The 19,097-nt window shown below is 36.0% G+C and overlaps 2 long non-coding RNA genes and 1 pseudogene across 2 annotated transcripts; all 3 read left to right on the top strand.

Annotated features, from left to right (window-relative positions):
- The first annotated feature begins 909 nt into the window (after window positions 1-909).
- On the top strand, window positions 910-2,525 carry LOC147496400 (uncharacterized). The gene is made up of 3 exons (XR_015196709.1): window positions 910-1,078; window positions 1,460-1,539; window positions 2,330-2,525. It is a non-coding gene; the product is annotated as an uncharacterized LOC147496400 (long non-coding RNA).
- Window positions 2,526-3,438: 913 nt separating this feature from the next.
- Window positions 3,439-4,176, top strand: LOC147496399 (uncharacterized). The gene is made up of 3 exons (XR_015197130.1): window positions 3,439-3,635; window positions 3,859-3,902; window positions 4,132-4,176. It is a non-coding gene; the product is annotated as an uncharacterized LOC147496399 (long non-coding RNA).
- A 1,648-nt stretch (window positions 4,177-5,824) lies between these two features.
- Window positions 5,825-7,287, top strand: LOC147496398 (phosphoenolpyruvate carboxylase 4 pseudogene; annotated as a pseudogene).
- Window positions 7,288-19,097: the final 11,810 nt, after the last annotated feature.

Genomic DNA, 19,097 nt, shown 5'->3' with positions numbered 1-19,097 from the left:
AAGACGTATGGAAGCAGTCACTGCAAGTACTTTAGAGTCCCATAGCAAGAAACACGTCTTTTTCTATCACCTAGAAGAAACTGGAATAGCTAAATTTGATTGTTATTCTTGCTTCAATTTTGGGTTGTTTGTAATAATCAGAGTGCATATATCTAAACTTTGACTATACATTTGATGGATCAATGGCAATAAATTTTTTACGCTTTTATAACTGACCGTATGTGATAAGTGGAAACGTGGTACCTAGCAAAAAAAAAGTGCCAAGGTGGCGTGGCGACTTCTAATTACTTTGTGCTGCAAAAAAAAAAAAACACACACACACACACACACACAACATATACAACTTTCCCTATTTGAAATATTGAAATGTTATACATTATTTACCTACTTCCAAATGCTTTCGCTGAATTATTGATAAATTTTGTAAAAGTAAATTAATCTATATTATGGAGTAAGTGTTGTTTTTTAGTGCATTACATTTTCCAAATTGCCTACATTATAAATTTTATTTTCCATTACAAATATTGCATGTGTAATTTCAAGTTACACGCAAAAAAAAATGAGCGTATTAACACCAACATAGTCAACCCTTTAACTAATCACCATACGTACGCTAACCTTACTCGAAATGCACATTTACAATTATATTATATATAACACATATCACAACATCTATATTATTGCAAATTATAATATAACATCACATTAACTACATGAAATCCAGGCACTAGGTAGTCAACTTAACAAAACAGCTCGCTTTCCTGGGATTTGATTTCAGCAAGTATAAATCGAGGGTTGCCATTCTGCCACGTGGATTAGGAATAATTAAAAGTATTAATTGTTAAAACCCTTCGGAATGCAAACCCCTTGGTTTTCACTTTCGGGCTCTCTCTCTCGAATCTAAACTCTTCATCTCCTGAGATGATCTAAACTCAACCCTCTCTAAGCCCATTATGTTCCCACCGCTCTCAACCCAAGTGCAGTCTCCCTCTCATCTCTCATGCTCTCTAAACTCTCTGACGCAGCTCTCAAACTTCTCATGTTTCTCTCTAGCTTCGCGGTTGGTCTAATTTCACAGGTATTAATGCTTCTTAAGTTTCTTCTTCTTCTTCCTCAAATTGTCTTTTATCATATTTAAACTAGGGATTTCTCAATTTTTCTAATCTTTTCACAATTCAAGTGGTGCAAAACAGATAACATATATTCTTTCAAATTACCAATCAACAAAAGTGAAGGTATGATTCTCCAATATTCGATAAGAACTTCATTGCTTCTATGTCCATTGCATTCATTGATTCAGTTCAACTATTTGGTGTTTGGCACAATGTTAATAAGGTTAGCAGAAGAAAAAATAAATAAACTACTTTGAAAACGAATTGGCTAGATTTTTTTATTTTTATTCGACTACTTGATTATATTACTTGAGATTGTGCGACCACTGATTAGTTTGTTTTTATAGCTCAACTTGCGGTTGCACTATTTTTGTTGGATGGGCTATTGCTTCATAGTTTTCAACTCTTCTAATGGAGTGCTTTTGAAGTTAGTATTTCTCTTTAATCTTCTCATTCTTTGACAGTAGAATGTTGGATTGGTGTTTCTCTGTATTCTGTATGTGTAACTTAGTTGGTCAAGAACTAATTAGACACTCAACCCTATTGAATTGTCTTAGAAGCTGAAATTTGATGGATGGAATCAAAGTGTAGTATTATATGTATATTATTTTCTTTTTGGTCATTTTTCAGATTTTTTTTTCCTGCTTGACTGCTTTATTTTGTGCAAAAAATAGCTTTATGGTTATTTGTGGGATTATAAAGCTTTGCATACGTTCACATACTGAAACATTGAAACTTTTGCTAGCATAATGCTTGGTGCAATGATGTTGTGTGTAGAAAATGCTCTATATGACTTCTTGATTGAGTATATTTCTTACTGTTTAGTGGATATAATGCCCTTATTTGATTCTTGAAGTTTAATTCCAGCTCCCCTTTCGCTCATGAAATAATTTACATTGCTTGGTGAATCATTTCTATTACAGCGAATTACCAAACGCCTATAGCTCAATCAAATATCAGACACCCACTTCGGCCTTTCTTCTTTTCCATATATTGTTTCTAATAGTTCAATTAAACAAAAAAAAGCCTTTTCGTTTCTAATTGCCGTCTCACAATTAGAAAAATAACTCTTTGCTTCTCCGCCTTCTCCAAACTGTTTCTTCCACTGTATATTCTTTCTCATGCCTCAAAGATTCAAGTTGTTGTCTTATTCACTTAAGCCTGCGCCACGATAGTTCCTCACTTTCTGATCTTATATTTGTTTTTTCCTATCTCAGATCGGTTAGATTACCCTACTCCAACTAAGAAGCTTTCACGAAATCAAAGATTTGTACACTCTTTTTTAAGTCTGTAGGAAATTGATTAACCACCTTCTTAACTATGAACTATGGTAAACTCATTGATTTATTCTATTTGTAGCTATAGTTTCTCCCTATAGATTTTATGAGGATTCATTTATACCAATACCATCAATTACTATTTCAAAAAAAAAAAAATGGAAGCAATTCGTGTCACAGCACACATACGTAGTGATTCATTTTTTTTATTCTTTCAGTTTGTTGATCATGTCGCTTCCTTCAACGTGCTTCTCTATTTCAAATTTGGGTTAACCTCAAGTACTTTTAATTAAACAAAAAAAAACCTTTTCGTTTCTAATTGCCGTCTCACGATTAGAAAAATAACTCTTCGCTTCTTCGCCTTCTCCAAACTGCTTCTTCCACTGTATATTCTTTCTCATGCCTCAAAGATTCAAGTTGTTGTCTTCTTCACTTAAGCCTACGCCACGATAGTTCTTCATAAATAGTGCCGCCTGGTAAGCAATCTCCACTTTCTGATCTTATATTTGTTTTTTCCTATCTCAGACCGGTTAGACTACCCTACAGTACTCCAACTGAGAAGCTTTCGCAAAATCAAAGGTTTGTACACTCTTTCTTTAGTCTGTAGGAAATCGATTAACCACCTTCTTAACTATGAACTATGGTAAACTCATTGATTTATTCTATTTGTAGCTATCATTCTCCCTACAGATTTTATAAGGATTCATTTATACCAATACCATCAATTACTATTTCAGAAAAAAAAAAAAAAAAAATTGGAAGCAATTCGTGTCACAGCACACATACGTAGTGATAATATGCCTACAATTGATTCTTTCAATTTGTTGATCATGTTGCTTCTTTCAGCGTGCTTCTCCATTTATAGTCATTCTACAACATTTGATAAGAGATGTAAAGGCTTTGTGGTTGGACGTCTTATCTTTCTTTCTTTCTTTTATTATTATTATTATTTTTATAATTAAATTTTATTTGACAATGAACACAACTCCTGACTTGCGGCAAGGATTCGTTTTCAGGGGTATAAATCGAGGGTCACAATTGCCTCCACGTGAGATTAGGGCTATAAATCAAATTCTTAAATGTGAAAACCCTTCGTATCCAAATCTTTTGTTCTCCGAGATTAGAATTTAATTGTGAAAAGCTTCACAACCTTTTGGGTTCTCCTTCCACCTCTCAGTGCTTCGACCATCTCAGGTATATACCATAACTCCTCTCTCCGATCCCCATATCGCTACTTCTTTCTCAGGTAATCTCCATCTCTCTCTGCGCTTTCAATTATATTCTCATGGCATCATTTTTTTTTACCATAATCTAAAGATTGAGATATTGAGATGTTTTTAACTGTTTAAATTAATATATTTTCATTCATCATTTCAGTGCAAATGATGTTTTCAAATAGGAATTTTTTCAGGAGTTTCTCTATTTTGTATTGTTTTCTATGAGTTTTATTGCATATTGTTATTAAACAGGTCATTGGCGCACTCTCTACCTTTCTTTCTCACATTGCACTCAGGTACTCTCTCTCTCTCTCTCTATTTCACTATACTTTTTGTACTTCAAGCATGGCTTCTACGTATTGCAAGCAGATCTTACCAATGCTTTATTAAGTATTTCAAATTTTGTCCTATAGACCTAGATCCTTGAACAACTCACTTGCTCTTTGGCCAGAAAGGTCAATTAGACGCGTTAACAATCCAATGTCCTCGGTGAGGTTTTGCTCAGAGTCTCATTTGCTCTTGCAGGAACTCCAAAGGGTAGAGAATGAAAATCCCTTGGGCAACAATGGTGAGCTTCTGTTTTGCCATAAATATGTAAAATTCTACACGTTCTATGCTAATGTTTTGTAACAATGAGTCTCTATGTAAAACGTAGTTTTTGCTATATCAGGTCAACCATCAACAGAGCGACCGACACCTCAGATGCCAGAGAAAAGCGTTTTGGCGTTGTTCTTGAGATACTGCAGAGGTTAGTATTTATGAACATAAATCCTTGATTAATGAAACTCAAGGTAATACTTGGGCATAGCTCGCTCATGAGAGTATTATTCGCTTCTTGGATTCTTTTTGGGAAAGACACGTGAGATCTTCATTTGCACCAGTTGATCCTGTAGAGGTTTGTACTTGATTTATTTTCCCCCAATGTCAAAGTTCAATAATATTTATAGCGGACTTCTTGCTTTGGAAGGTTGAGGGATACTATGAGATTATTAAAGAGCCAATGGATTTCATGACTATGAAAGAAAAAAACAGAGCAAGGAGCTTACAAATCTCTTAGAATCAGTGTCTTAGTAGTCCACTCGGTGTGGTTAACATAAATTCCAAGATCTTTACCCTATGCCTCGATTATTAGTCGAATCCTGTGATATCTAATTAGTGAAACATGACTCAGTTTCCATATTTGAGTTTATGGGAGCATAGTTGGACTGTGATTGATTAATTATTTGAATACTTATAGCATGACGTTTTCTTGATATTTGAGAATGCGATGCTTTTCAATGCTCAAAACACCATCTTTTCTTCAAATCATCAGTGCTTGCTTTACTATTTAGTCTCAACAGTTCTTAGTCATTTTTGACAGAGAATGTTGCCTAAAATACCTGCTTACCTTTATTACGAAAACATGTGATGAGTTTTTCAGGCTCAAGCTATAGACGAACTGGTTAAGCAGGTGGTTCGAACCCTCAGAACGAAGCCTGGAAACCTTGAGCACGAATTCTTGATGAAAAAAAGACATGGCAGAAAGCCCAAATTTGAAACCAGAAGTTTAAATTCTACATTGCAACCTGAGCTTAATACAGTAGGTAGACTGAGTAGAATGACTTCCAATGTCGCATCAAACGGTAAGCCACATTCTTGATATGGTGATTCAAATTTCATCCATGCATATGCTTAAAATTTATCCACGCAACACTTCAAGTACGTCTTATATACTGTTTACTAACTCAAAGTTATATTTGTATAGAAGACTTGCTGCTAAAATTTTGGCACAACGTACTTTTTTTTGTCACTCTATGACTATCAACATCTGCCCTTAGTAGACTCCTAGAGAAAAAGTATGCATAGTAATTAGTATGTAGGGTGCAAGTTGAACCATCCAACTGATATTATATCAAATGTAAAAATACCTTTTTTGTTTTTATGTAATCAATATAATATACTAAAATGCCGTTAGATTTGTTATATAAATTTGACCATGGGATTTTCTATTCTCTATTCTTTTCCTTTACTTTTTTCCAGGAACTAGAGAAGGACAACCGCTTCAAGGCTGTGCCTTTTAAATCTTTCCTAAATGAAACCGAGTCATTAAATTCAAAGGAAGCCACTTGCTCCAAATCTATTGTGCATGTAAGTCTTCTTTATCACTGTGAAAAAAATTTAGTTCCTAAAAGTTTATGGTGATTACATTCTTGAGACTCTACAGATTGACAGAGGAAGGATGGGCGGCTATGGATACAAGGAGAGCCTGCTACAGTTTGTGGAAAGTCTGGGTCTGACAGCTAACAAGGTTGCTCAGCAGAAAATTCAGGAATGTATAATTCCACCCCCTAACACTGACTTTCAAGCAACACATCACAAGGTCATACACCCTCAACCTACAACAGATTTGAACTTTCTGGGTGATGATGGGCAGTTGGAATCTGACGACGGATGCCAACAAGCCCGATGCTCAGGTATCGCATGCAAAGTTAGCTTCTTAGGCAAGGCCTCTGGAATTGAGTGCTTCCTCCGCGAGAGAAGATCACATCTCTGGATCAACTTCGCCTTTTCTAGCTACAAGAACATCGAAGTTCCAGCCAAGGTCTCAAGCTCTTCTATTCAGGGCCAAGAGCTATGGAGTCGCTTTTGGCTCGCGGGCAAGTAGCTCTATTCAAGAAAGGAGACCAACCAGCTCTATCCAGGTACCCTGACCCCTTTGGTTGCTTATAGGTTGAGAGTGGTCCCTCTATTTGAAACCGTCAAGGACTTGAGAGGAGCTGGTTCATGATCGAAAGTTGTTAGCAATTGATTGTTATCGGGGAGCACATCATAAAAACCACAATGGACAACAAGAGGTAACGCGATCATAAATAAATGGGATAATTTTGTCTAGGCCATATGAAACTTCAGAAACTCCACCGGGTTATTGTGGGACAGGTAATGGTTGGGTACTCGGATTGGAAAAGATGTTGACCACTTCACTGCAGCGTGGGAACTGTACAAAGCCCAAGAGAACGTTGTGGCTACCTGCAATGAGTATGGCATCAAAGTAACACTATTCCATGGGCGGGGAGGAAGTATTAGACGTGGTGGTGGACCCACGTATCTTGCCATTCAGTCCCAACCACCTGGTTCTGTAATGGTAGGTCCATCATGCGGTTCGTTTAACTTGGATACTACTAGATAATTCTTTTGCTAGCTAACGTTCAGTAATAATTCTTTTGCTAGCTAGATAATCCTCCCTAGAGAAGAAAATTGGTGTAACCTTATGGAAGAAATTTCCAAATTCAGTTGCAACAATTATCGGAGTATTGTATATGACAACCCAGACTTTCTTACCTACTTTAACTAGGGTTACGCCACAAGCCGAGCTTGGTTTCCTCAACATAGGAAGCGCATCAAAGACGAAGCAAGAATTCAACAGAATCGACATCTTCGTGCAATACCATGGGTATTTGCATGGACACGACAAGATTTGTTCTCCCCCGCTTGGTTTGGTGTTGGGCCGGCCTAAAGGGTGCATGCGAGCAGGGATATACCGAAGATTTGCAAGCAATGTACAAAGAATGGCCATTCTTCCAGTCCACTATAGATCTCATAGAGATGGTACTTGGAAAAAGTGACATCCCTATATCCAGGCATTACGATGAAGTGCAAGTTGTACACGATTTCTACTGCTGTCAAACTTTACACGATTTGTAGATAAAACTGCTTGACCAAGTAACTTATATTTTGTTGCATTTGTTCCCGATCCTTGATGGCTATGCTACTAGCAATATAGGCATAGTTAATAAATTGATATGTGTTACACCTTTGACTACTACTTAGTGCATATATTGTTTTCATCTAACAGTCTAAAATGATGCATTTATTGCGTATGTTTAGGAGTCGTCTATTTTTATTTTGGTGGTTGCTGGTTGCTGGTTCTGACTTCGGTACTTTGGTACTTTGGCATACTATTATCAAATATATTCACTGGATTGTTACACCTCTCACTTTGCCGTTGACAATGGAGGTATTGGAATCGGCATTGGAAGTAGTGTTGTTGGTCATTGGTAATCTTGCCGTTGCTACTACTGAAAATCTGCTTCCTCTTTGAAATTGATTTATAGAATAAAAGTACGATTGACAATGTGAGAAAAAGTGTAATATATATAGATACTGCTAGCACAATCTTAATAGTAAAAATGTGTGTTAGTGAGTGAGATCAAGTGTGATTTGTGCTCAGCGCAATCTGTATTTTGTGGGGTTTTTTTTTTTTTTGCTTTGGTAAGATTTGAATGTATCTGTAGTATGTGAAAAGTTGTCGAGCAATTGAATTGTTACATGCTAGTGTATTTTACCATTACACAGACCAACTGTTGGAACAATGGAGAGTATTTACACTTCTCCAGTACCAGCATCTAGCAACCACTAATGATATTCACTGTAGCTGTTGGGGCCTTCTGCACAAATTCATCACTATACAATATTTAGCTAGATTTTACCATTTAGACATAAATAAACATAACTTACAAGTATATAGAATCAAAGAATTACTTGGAAAATCACCAAGAGTTACTGATTAAGATGCAAACAAGTAACGAAACTAAAGAAGATAATGGTCTTTCACATACTGCTATACAACATATTATTTTGTGAAGAGTACAGAGTTCTCAATGATGTTCAAGTATTTGCTGATTCAATTTTTTAAATTATTTCCAATAGTTAATTACTATCATGTTCGGAGGAAGAGGTGTAGCTCTTAAATGTTGTTGCAAAGTTGAAGTCTATCCATAGGCAAGTAATTAAGTGTAAAAGCCAATAAAAAGAGTTTTCTTCCTTTGCCTAATTATTGTACTTTGAGATCAATGATTGTTAGGGGGCTACAATATATAATAACTTTATGGAATCCGTGCCGAAAGCACGGGCATTAACTAGTGTACTAAACAAAACATAACTTTTAACCAAGTCTTATAGTGAAAATCTAAATTTATTTATCACATTGTTTGTATTCACACCATACTATGTTATACATTCCGCTCATTCTTTTCTTATTGCATTTTTTCATTGATTTTCTTCTCTTCTTTGCCATATGAACTTTGTTCACATGTCAAAGAGGGGGCGGTTTTTCGACCCCCACCTACGTGGCAAACGTCAATTAGTAGGGGTCTCTATTTTATTCGTTGAATCGACAGGGCTAAGGCCCAATTTATAATACCATGGATTGATGTGTAGGCCCATTAACTTATGCGTCTAGGGTTGAACCCTAACCACATGGCTTGCCACTTACCTAAATTAATTTATGACCAGATTCATTTCTTATCAAAGAGATAATTACCAAGTTTTTCTTTTGTATCTCCAAATAGTTTCTGTATCTCCTTAATTGACAATCGCCGCGGCCTCATGTCTTTGCTATATCTGTCACCTTTTTTCCACCTCACAAAGTTTAATATCCTCATAGTGCCCCAATTAGATTCTCACTACTCGATTATTTTTGCGAAACTTCACGCTATCCCTTCACTTTTTACTATTTTTTTATTCAGATATTTTTGTTCGTTATTAGCTAGTCACCATCACGTTCCATCTCTTTATATATTCGTTCCCTTTTATCGATCTTGCGTTGGTCCAGTATCCCAATCCTTATACAATTCTATTATCCAAACCAATTTAATGTGGGAGACTCGCTTAAGCCTTATCCAATCCGGATTTAAATTTGGAGTCCTCGTTTTCTATGGTATTTGATCCCATCACATGCAATAATTTATTCGTTGCATGCATGTACTTATCACTTCCTCAATTCTTTTTCGTACCGACCAGCATATATTTTTAGGTATTTGTTACTGCTGGACCCCAATTTGTGTTGGGCGGACTCCCAAAAAAAACGATTATTACAAGTGTGCCATTGGTTTCAAAAAATCCAAAAAAAACAATTATTACAAGTATGCCATTGATTCCCAAAAAATTGAATTCGAAACCCCAAACTTAAACGATTCGCTAGGTCGTTTTGGACTAAGTCCCAAACGACTTGGCCACACCGTTTGGGACTTAGTCCAAACGACCCGGCCAGGTCGTTTGGACTAAGTCCCAAATGACTTGGCCACACCGTTTGGGACTTAGTCCAAACGACCCGGCCACACCGATTAAGAGCCCAAAAAACAGAACTTTGAATTTTTTTTCAAAGTTCAAATCCCAAACGACATGGCCAAACCGTCTGGACTGAGTCCAAAACGATGTGGCCATGTCGTTTGGGATTTGGACTTATAAAAAAATGGCCACACCGTTTGGACTTAGAAAAATCCCCAACGATATGGCCACACCATTTGGACTAAGTCTCCAACGATATGGTCACACCGTTTGGACTTAGTTCAAAACGATGTGGCCATGTCGTTTGGGATTTGAACTTTGAAAAAAAATTCAAAGTTCTGTTTTTTGGGCTCTTGACCGTGTGGCGGGTCGTTTGGACTAAGTCCTTAAACGGTGTGGCCAAGTCGTTTGGGATTTAGTCCAAACGACCTAGCCGGTCGCGTTTAAGTTTAGGGTTTCGAATTCAATTTTTTGGGAATCAATGGCATACTTGTAATAATTGTTTTTTTTTGGATTTTTTGAAACCAATGGCATACTTGTAATAATTGTTTTTTTTTTGTGGGAGTCCATCCAACACAAATTGGGGTCCGGCAGTAATAGGACCCTATTTTATTAGATTATCTATTTGTTCCATCGGTACAATTATTGCATGTGTGCTCCAAGTCAATTTTGCTATTAAGTGCGTACACTTCTCTAGTTCTTTATGTCCATTTCTCACTCTACTACTCTACTCTTGTTCAATATTTTGATACACTTCGTTGGTCCTATTTTATCCCACCTACTCTTGTATATTTTTCAAATCCCTTCTACTATTTCTAGATTACATTTTTTACACCAAAATTTTCAAATCCCCAATTATGTTGTTCACAATAATTCACGCATTTTTCTCAACATTCCATTTTCACATCGTTTGTATTCACACCATACTATGTTATACATTCTGCTCATTTTTTTCTTATTGCATTTTTTCATTGATTTTCTTTTCTTCTTTGCCATATGAACTTCGTTCACATGTCAAAGAGGGGGCGGTGTTTCGACCCCCACCTACGTGGCAAACGTCCATTAGTAGGGGTCTCCACTTTATTCGTTGAATCGACAGGGCTAAAGCCCAATTTGTAATACCATGAATTGATGTACAGGCCCATTAACTCATGCGTCTAGGGTTGAACCCTAGCCACATGACTTGCCACTTACGTATATTAATTTATAACCAGATTCGTTTATTATCAAAGAGATAATAATTATGAGTTGAGAGTTATATTAAATTACAATTACTTGAGCTACAAGAAGTCTCTACTCTACCTATATAAATATCAAACTATTTTTCATACAGAACTACATTCTTGAGACTTTATTCTATTGATAATTTGGGTACGTAGGCAACCGAAAGGTATAGTCTTATCATTCTCTCGATCACCATCACTTTTCTCACTACTTCTATACGTTATTCATCTCTTTCATCACCACTTAGTGTTTTGATTATATTTGGTCAAAACAGCTGACTTTGACAGATTATTACACATCAGGGAGAAATACTTGATGTGGAATGGTTACTACACGTTAGTGAACATGGATTTTACACATGTGAAAATGTTAGTTGCCACATATGAAATAATTTGACATGTCGACTTTGAGATGCTGAAATTTTATATAACAAATAGAGGTGCTTACGTTTTCCAAGTCCAGGGTTTGAAGTGCTTGAAACAGACTTAGGGTTAATCGGGAATAGACAAATTGAGGAGTAATTCAACACTAACACAGGAACTTGACACAGTCAACCAACACACTGAGGTGGACACTGACGTGTCATGTCCCTCGTCTCTCAATCTCAACCCTTCTTTTTCAAACTCAAAAAACGCACCAAATACTTCTCAAACCCTCATTCTCTCTCATCCCTTCTTTCTCCTATAAACCCAATCCGAACCAGATCGAGTTGTTCTTCTCCATTAGCTGCACCATTACTTTCACACCATTATACCAAGGTTTTTATTTATAAAAATTTCAAATGTAAGGTAACACAATATTTTCGCTCCCTTTTTGTTTTCCCATGTATCATTTAAATTTATATTTCTTTTTTAAAGTTTGTTGTTAAAAATATGTTTTGTTAACAAACAAACAAATTTTTTTTTGAAGTACTGGTCAAAATAGGTTGCACAACAAGGATCTTAAAATATAATTTGTTGCTCAACACCTAAGTTATTTTTTAGGGTTAACTAGTATTAAGCTCCACTAGATGGGAATTAGGGTCTCTAAAACACACAAAAAAAAAAAAGTCAAAGTGGGTTGACCGAATTTTTTTTGTGTGTATTTAGGGGGGAGACCCTAATTTCCCATCTAGTGGGGGGGAAATCCTAATTGGCTCATCTAGTGGGGGGGTAATACTAGTTCACCCTATTTTTTATTATAATATACCCAAGTTTTAATTATATTATTTGTAATTGTTTACTTCTTTCCTTCAGGAATGGAGCCAGAAATTTCTGAATTTGACGATATAAGTATAGAAATGCATGAAAATAAGGACATCATATCAATGATAAAGAATTGGAAGATACAATTGGTGTTGATGTGGATATAGAGAATGAATTTGTTCGAGAAGAAAAAGTGGCCTGGGAGATCCATAAATAGGAATGGTGTTTGATACTGCCGAAGGATTGTTTGAATATTACGGCTAATACGGCTATGAGAATGGGATTCTAATAAAGAAAAGGTCTTCGTTGAAGGGAGATGATGGGGTGGTTCGATGGATGCTTTTTGCATGTTCTTGATCAGGGCAAGACAGAGAGCACTTCAAGAAATGCTTTCAAATTGCATTTAGTTACCAAAACCCAATGTAATGCGAAGCTTAGAGCTGTTTTAGATTCTTATGGAAAGTGGCAGATGACATTTGTAGTACTTTATCATAATCATGGTTTGAGTCCAAGAAAGTCATGATATTTCATAAGAAATCGTAAATTGAACTGATGTGTCAAAAGAAAACTTTAGATAAATGATCAAGCGTGTATTCGACCAAACAAAAGCTATTCTTCTTTGGCGGTGGAAGCGGGCGGACTTGATAAACTGCCATATTTAGGTAAAGATTGTCGTAATTATGTTGACAAATCCAGAGGGTTAAGGCTTGGCAATGGGGATGTTGCAGCTGTTCAAAACTACTTCGCAAAAATGCAAGCAAATAATTCTAACTTCTAATTCCTAATGGATTTAGATGACAATGGTAGAATAAGGAATTTATTTTGGGCAGACGCAAGGAGCAGAGTAGCATATGAGGAGTTCGGTGATGTGATCATGTTCGACACAACTTACTTAACTAGTAAGTATGACATGCTGTTTGCTGCTTTTGTGGGTGCAAATCATCACGGTCAGTTAATCTTGTTGGGTTGTGCTTGAATATCGCATGAAGACACCAAGACTTTTTCTTGGGTTTTTCAGACTTGGCTTGGTTGTATGGGTGGTTGTGCTCCTAATGCAATAATTACGTACATACTAGGCAAAAAATGTTATAGAAATTGTGTTTTCGAATGCACGCCATAGGTGGTGTAATTGGCACATCATGAAAAAGTTACCTAAAAAATTACGGGCTCATAAGAAGTACGAGTCAATTAAGTTTACGATGCAACAAACTGTTTATAGTTCCTTAACAACCACCGAATTCGAAGGAAGATATAACAAGTTTATTGAGAAATGTGATCTTAAGGAAAATAGATGGTTAGATATGATGGTTTGTATAAAGAGAGTCATCGTTGGGTTCCTGTGTTTGTAAAAGATATTTTTTGGGCGGGAATGTGAAGTACTCAAAGAAGTGAGAGCATGAATGCAATTTTTGACGGGTACATCAATTCGAAGACTACATTGAAACAATTTATCGAGTACTATGAGAATGCATTACGGAGTAAGGCAGAGAAAGAAAACCAAGAAGATTTTAAACTTTGTTGTACCAGTGCACCTTAGGCCTTTATTTCCTTCTTACCTCCTCAAAAGCTGAATAAATAGTGAATCTTCGTTGTAACTCAATTGTCCGGACCCTGTAATCATCTTCAATGACGTAGATCTGAGGCATTTGAGTAGTCCTGCTTCATTGAAAATTGATTGAACTTGAGAGGGGGGTCAATGTAATAGTGCTAGCTACCTTGGCTAAGCAACCCCTTGTGCTCTCTATCTTTGCGGTTCAAAGCTTGATTGATTGACATAGGCCCTAACCACGCATCCTTCCAAAGATATACTTTTGAGCCATTGCACAAAACCCATTTCAAACCTAAATCTAGTTCTTCTATATCCCATTTTATGCCTGGCCAAATGGAAGTCGGGACGTTGCACTTAATAACTTTGTTGTCTATGGTGAAGTACTTACTTCTCATAAAGTTAGCAAAATCATCATTTTTATTTAATACATGCCATCCAAGTTTCATTAGGAAGGTTAAGTTGAGTTCTCTTAGCCTCCTTATACAAAGCCCACCCTCCTCATATGGTTTGCAGACCTTGTCACATGTCATTGTAGTCTTCTTGGTTTCAGTAGGACTGCCAATAGTCCCTAGGAAATTTCTCATAAAAGTTTCCCATTCCTTTATTAAGCTGGTACGTAGGCCATATGTGTATGCTCATGTTGTAAACATGTATGCTATTAAGCACCGACTTGATGAGTATGCTTCTACCTTGTAGAGATAACAACTTACACCTCCAGCTAGTAATTCTACCTTTGATCTTGTCCACTAGGCTAGCAACATGAGCTCTAGTTACCCTGTCTTGGACTAGTGGAAACCCCAAGTACATGTCTAGAAGAGTTCCAGTCTGAGTGTCTGATCAGCTCCTAAATATACGTTTTATTACTCATATATTGCTGCATTACAGTCTTTCTTACGCTTAACGAAAAGAAAACTCATAGCTTTTGCTGTCTTTTTCAGGTTAAGGAGTATTTCATACCAGTTATCATAAAAGCTGCGTCTTAACACCAAAAGGAGCCTTAATCACGCTTATTATGAAGACTAGAAGCTGCTATGGAAAAGTGCTGAAAAAGTCAAAGTCAACGATCAAAGTCAAGTCAAAGGTCAAGGTCAAAGCCCTCAAATAAGAAGACCAGATATGGAGGCCCTTATCTCAAAATATGATGACTTTCTTCCTAAACCTACTTTGGTCAAGAAGAAACCAAAAAGCAAAAGCAAAAGTGAAGTGTGAGGTGTCTAATTTGTAATGGAGAAGGGCAAATCTGTAAAAGGCAAAAGTAGGGGTATATAAGCTAAAAGCAATGGAAAGAGAAACCATATATCCATTGTCTTAAGATCCAAACCATTTGGTTTGTTTAATTTCTTGTCTAGTTTTTCAATTCAAGTTTTTACTTTATTGTTTGTTTTATTTCATTTTAATCAAACTTGTTATTTACTTGTTCTTATTTCCATCTTCCTTTCATCTTGTTGTTCTTATTTCAAGTTTGTTTCAATCTTCATTTCAATGTTTTCAAGCCATTTCAATACTAACAATTAAAACTTTCAAGTTTTCATTAGCTTAGAACCATTCTAATCTATACAAGAGTCTACCTTTCTTCTTCACATCTCCCTCACTCAAACTCTAAACAATTTAGGATGAATCTCACTTCTAAAAACAAACTCTTTTGAAGTTACTACCATTATCTAAAAGCATTCAAATGACGCCGCCGTCATGGATTGAAGGAGTGAGAGTGATTGGTTGAGAGTATAAAAAGGGAGCATCATTCTCATATCTCCATTTCTAAAAAAATTAATTTTTTTGTCATTTTATTTTATTGTTTTTCAGTACTAATCCACTTTCTTGCAAATTAGGGTGCGGAACCAACAACCTGGAGAGGAGCTGAAGACACAGACAAAAATCAACGAAAGTTGTTGGAACCGGATGGGCGACCGCCCAGCCACGTCAGCATACCAGTACCTGATTTTTTTCCAGCATCAGTTGTTTAGAAGTGTGTACCTGTACTCCGAGCCCAGATTTTGTGATAAAGTAAGAGAAGTCAGTGGAACTTGTTTATAATTGTTAGAGATAAAAAGAAAAAGAAAAATAATTATGAAAAATTGGTTTTTGATTGATTCCTTATAATGAACATGAGTTAAACTTGGCTTTAGTTATATATACCAAGGGATTAGAGTTTTAATTGCCTTGGAAAGTTCAAGTGTGTGAGGCAAGTTGTGGATCATAGCTCACATACTTTGAATCAACTTGTTAATCAACACTCTAAGTCCATTTGACTCTAGTTAATATAGGTTATTAATATAAAACTAGTTAATTAGATTAGTATAATATTAGTTTAGTTTTAAGTTTGGGCCCTTAAAGGCAAAGTTGTATAAATTATCAAAAACCCAACTTGTGAGATTTTTAAGTGGACCTTTATTGTAACTTAAAACAGGGTAAAGCTCGAAAGGTTGGGCCTGATTCTCAAATCATGCGCCAACCGACGTCGCCTACTCCTTAAGCATCGTGTAAGCACTGCTTGAGAGGTAAATTCTACACCTCCTCGAAGCCCAATTAAGAGGATGCCTTGTGTGTTCAAGCATGCTTACGTGATTGTTTGAAATTTACTTTCCACACTGCAATTTACATTCGCGCATAAGGCTGAACCCGAGTCACATAACAACCATTGGGAAGTCATTACCCAATGTAGATAAACTAGACGTTGTTTGATTCTTGAAAGCCCTAGACAAAAAAAAAAAAAAAATTAAAATCAATCAATTAGAGCCCAAAGTAGTGACGCTCCTCCAGAAAAGGACAAAAATATAGCCACGATGATTGATAAGAGCCCAAAACTGTAGTTTTAACCCTTTAATAATATTACATTTAGACTAATTATGTGTATAATAAATAAGAGTTAGTACTGTTTACGTGCTTCTGTGTATTTCAGGTATTGGAGTCAAATATGTGAAGAAACATGTCACTTTTGCAATAAAAATGAGCAAAGGTTGGTTGTTAAGAAATTCTATGACTAAAGGCCCAGATTCAAGGAGAAAAAACCTTTTTAAATCCCAGACAAAGCTGAAAAGTCAAAGTCAATGCTGGCATATCGAAATAAAGCATAAAAGTTAACATAACTTCTACAGGTCGTATCTTTGGACTCAGACTTTGGAATTGGGCCTATTATATGTCAAAACAACCAGCTCGGAAAGAGCTTTCTAATGGTTCAAGACTTGATCCAATCAGAGGAGTAAAAGTGGACGAAAAGGCTATTGAAGTAATTTCGAGTAGAGAAACCCTTTTTGGACTTAAGTAATTAGGTTTTGGGCTTGATTTAAGGGCCCAAAACATGGCTCCAAAGCCCATGCACGAAATTGTAAACCTAGCCCTCTCTTATATAAAGAGGACTAAGGCATAACTCTTAACTACCTAGGATTTAATTCATATAACTCTTTCATTAGTTTTAAGTTAGTTAATTATTCAATACTTAGGGGCCATTTGTTTTTGCCTCTTATAAGACATAAGATGTGGCCCAGTGATTTTGGACATTTTTTTGGTTTGTTTTTTGCCTCTTAAAAGAGGCATTCTACTAGAAATGTCTTATAAGAGGCTCCAATTCTATAAGTACCAAAATTAGATCTACTTCAATTCTATAAGTCTTATAACTTGAAAAATGATTCAAACACCCCCGTCCATATACTCCTAGCCTCATTTCTCTCTTCTTCCCTTTTTCATTATCTTATTTTTCAAATAACTCCATTACCCTAGCCACCACCGACTACCATCACCACTGCCGCCACTGCCACCACCACCATCACCACCACCACTACCACCACCATCACCACCACCACCACCACCATCATTACCTCCACCACCACTACCATCGTACTATTAAGACTATCACCACCACCACTGTGCTATTAAAATCACCACCACCACCACTACCACCGTACTATTAAGACCAATATCATCACCTCCACTACCACCACCACCGTACTATTAAGACTATCACCACCACCGCCACCGTGCTATTAAGACATCCACCACTTCTACTACTACTACCATCACCATGCTATTAAAACCAATATCATCACCTCCACTACCACCACAACCGTGCTATTAAGACCACTACCACTACCACCGCCAATTAAGGTAGTTTCCTAAAATCGATATTCTAATTATCAAAATTGATTTGAAACCGAAAATCAAACTATACGTTTATTTCAAATTAATATATTCAAGTTAAATGTGATGTAAAGTAGGGTTATATTTGTCAAATAACCATCTATAAGATGTCATGTATTTATTTTTTCTATTTTTAAAAGTGCTTATAAGAGGAACTTAAAATTAAAAACAAACCACTTTATAAGACCATCTTATAAGACCCTCTTATAACACATGGTCTTATAAGACCCTCTTATAACTTAACCCAAAAAAAAAACAAATAGCCCCTTAGTCTTTAATATAGTTTTAAGTCTTAGACTCTCTTCCATTATATTAATAAAAGCCAAGTTATTGTTTTTCATTATGTCTTCTTCTTATTCTTCTATTAATGATAGTCTAATAACTTCTAGCTAAACCTCCATTAAAGGGGTTTGATGAAGCTTGATAAAGACTTGTTGTGTTAGTTAGGATTATTGTTTTTTAAGAGTTTCACTTTAGTAGGTTAGTTGATTCACTATAAGAATGGGTTGAACTTCCTCACATGCTAATTATTAGTTGGTAGAGATTGCCATGAATAATTAGGGATAAATTACTTAATCTTTATTGGTTAGGATTGCGATAATCTACAATAGCACATTAGGAATAAATCAAAGTGGAATCGAATCCCCCTAATTACTTCTCCATATTCACATCTTAGTATTTAATTGCCTTAGTATAAGTTAGAACAATTAAATTAGTTCAATTCCCATATTAGTATAATCATATTTTATTACTCTCATTATGTTTTGTTAGAATCGATTGAACTAGGAAAACTTACGTCTAAGAAACTAAGAGTGGAACGAATTCTCTACTCCACATATTGCATGATAGACGAGAGTAGATAACTTTGATCATATAGTGTAAATTAGCTTTAGTTTTACTTATTCATAGCATAATTAGTTAAGAGTAGGTAAAACTATTGTTTTACATTATATCAAGGATTTAGAGTAATCAGTTACTAGATTCTGGTGGACCAACTACCTTCCTCACTCCCCTCCCCCAGATTCAACGTGAGTGAGATTTTTGGTAGCACACCACTTGGTGAAGTGACTGCCTACTCTTCTGAGACGTGTAGTATAGTCATCCTAGTCTCGCACCCAATTGTTTATCTGAACAGGGCATAGTAAATTATAGACCAAAGAAAAAATTTCAAAAATCCAAAAAAAATGAATTTCTACTGCTTGTGCATCATCATTGTTTGAGCATTCATGTCTTATCAATATGCATCATAACCATCATGGAATTACAATGCAAACTCAAAACCTTGTTTTTTTTGCGGTAGTCCTTATCACTGGTTATCCCATTGTCCATCATATATACCGAATTCGAGTCTACTA

Source organism: Coptis chinensis, chromosome 5 (genome assembly GCF_015680905.1).
Source record: "Coptis chinensis isolate HL-2020 chromosome 5, ASM1568090v1, whole genome shotgun sequence".
NCBI classification, from domain to species: Eukaryota; Viridiplantae; Streptophyta; class Magnoliopsida; order Ranunculales; family Ranunculaceae; genus Coptis; species Coptis chinensis.
The sequence above is the reverse complement of the archived record's forward strand: the minus strand, read 5'-3'. Positions and strand labels throughout refer to the sequence as shown.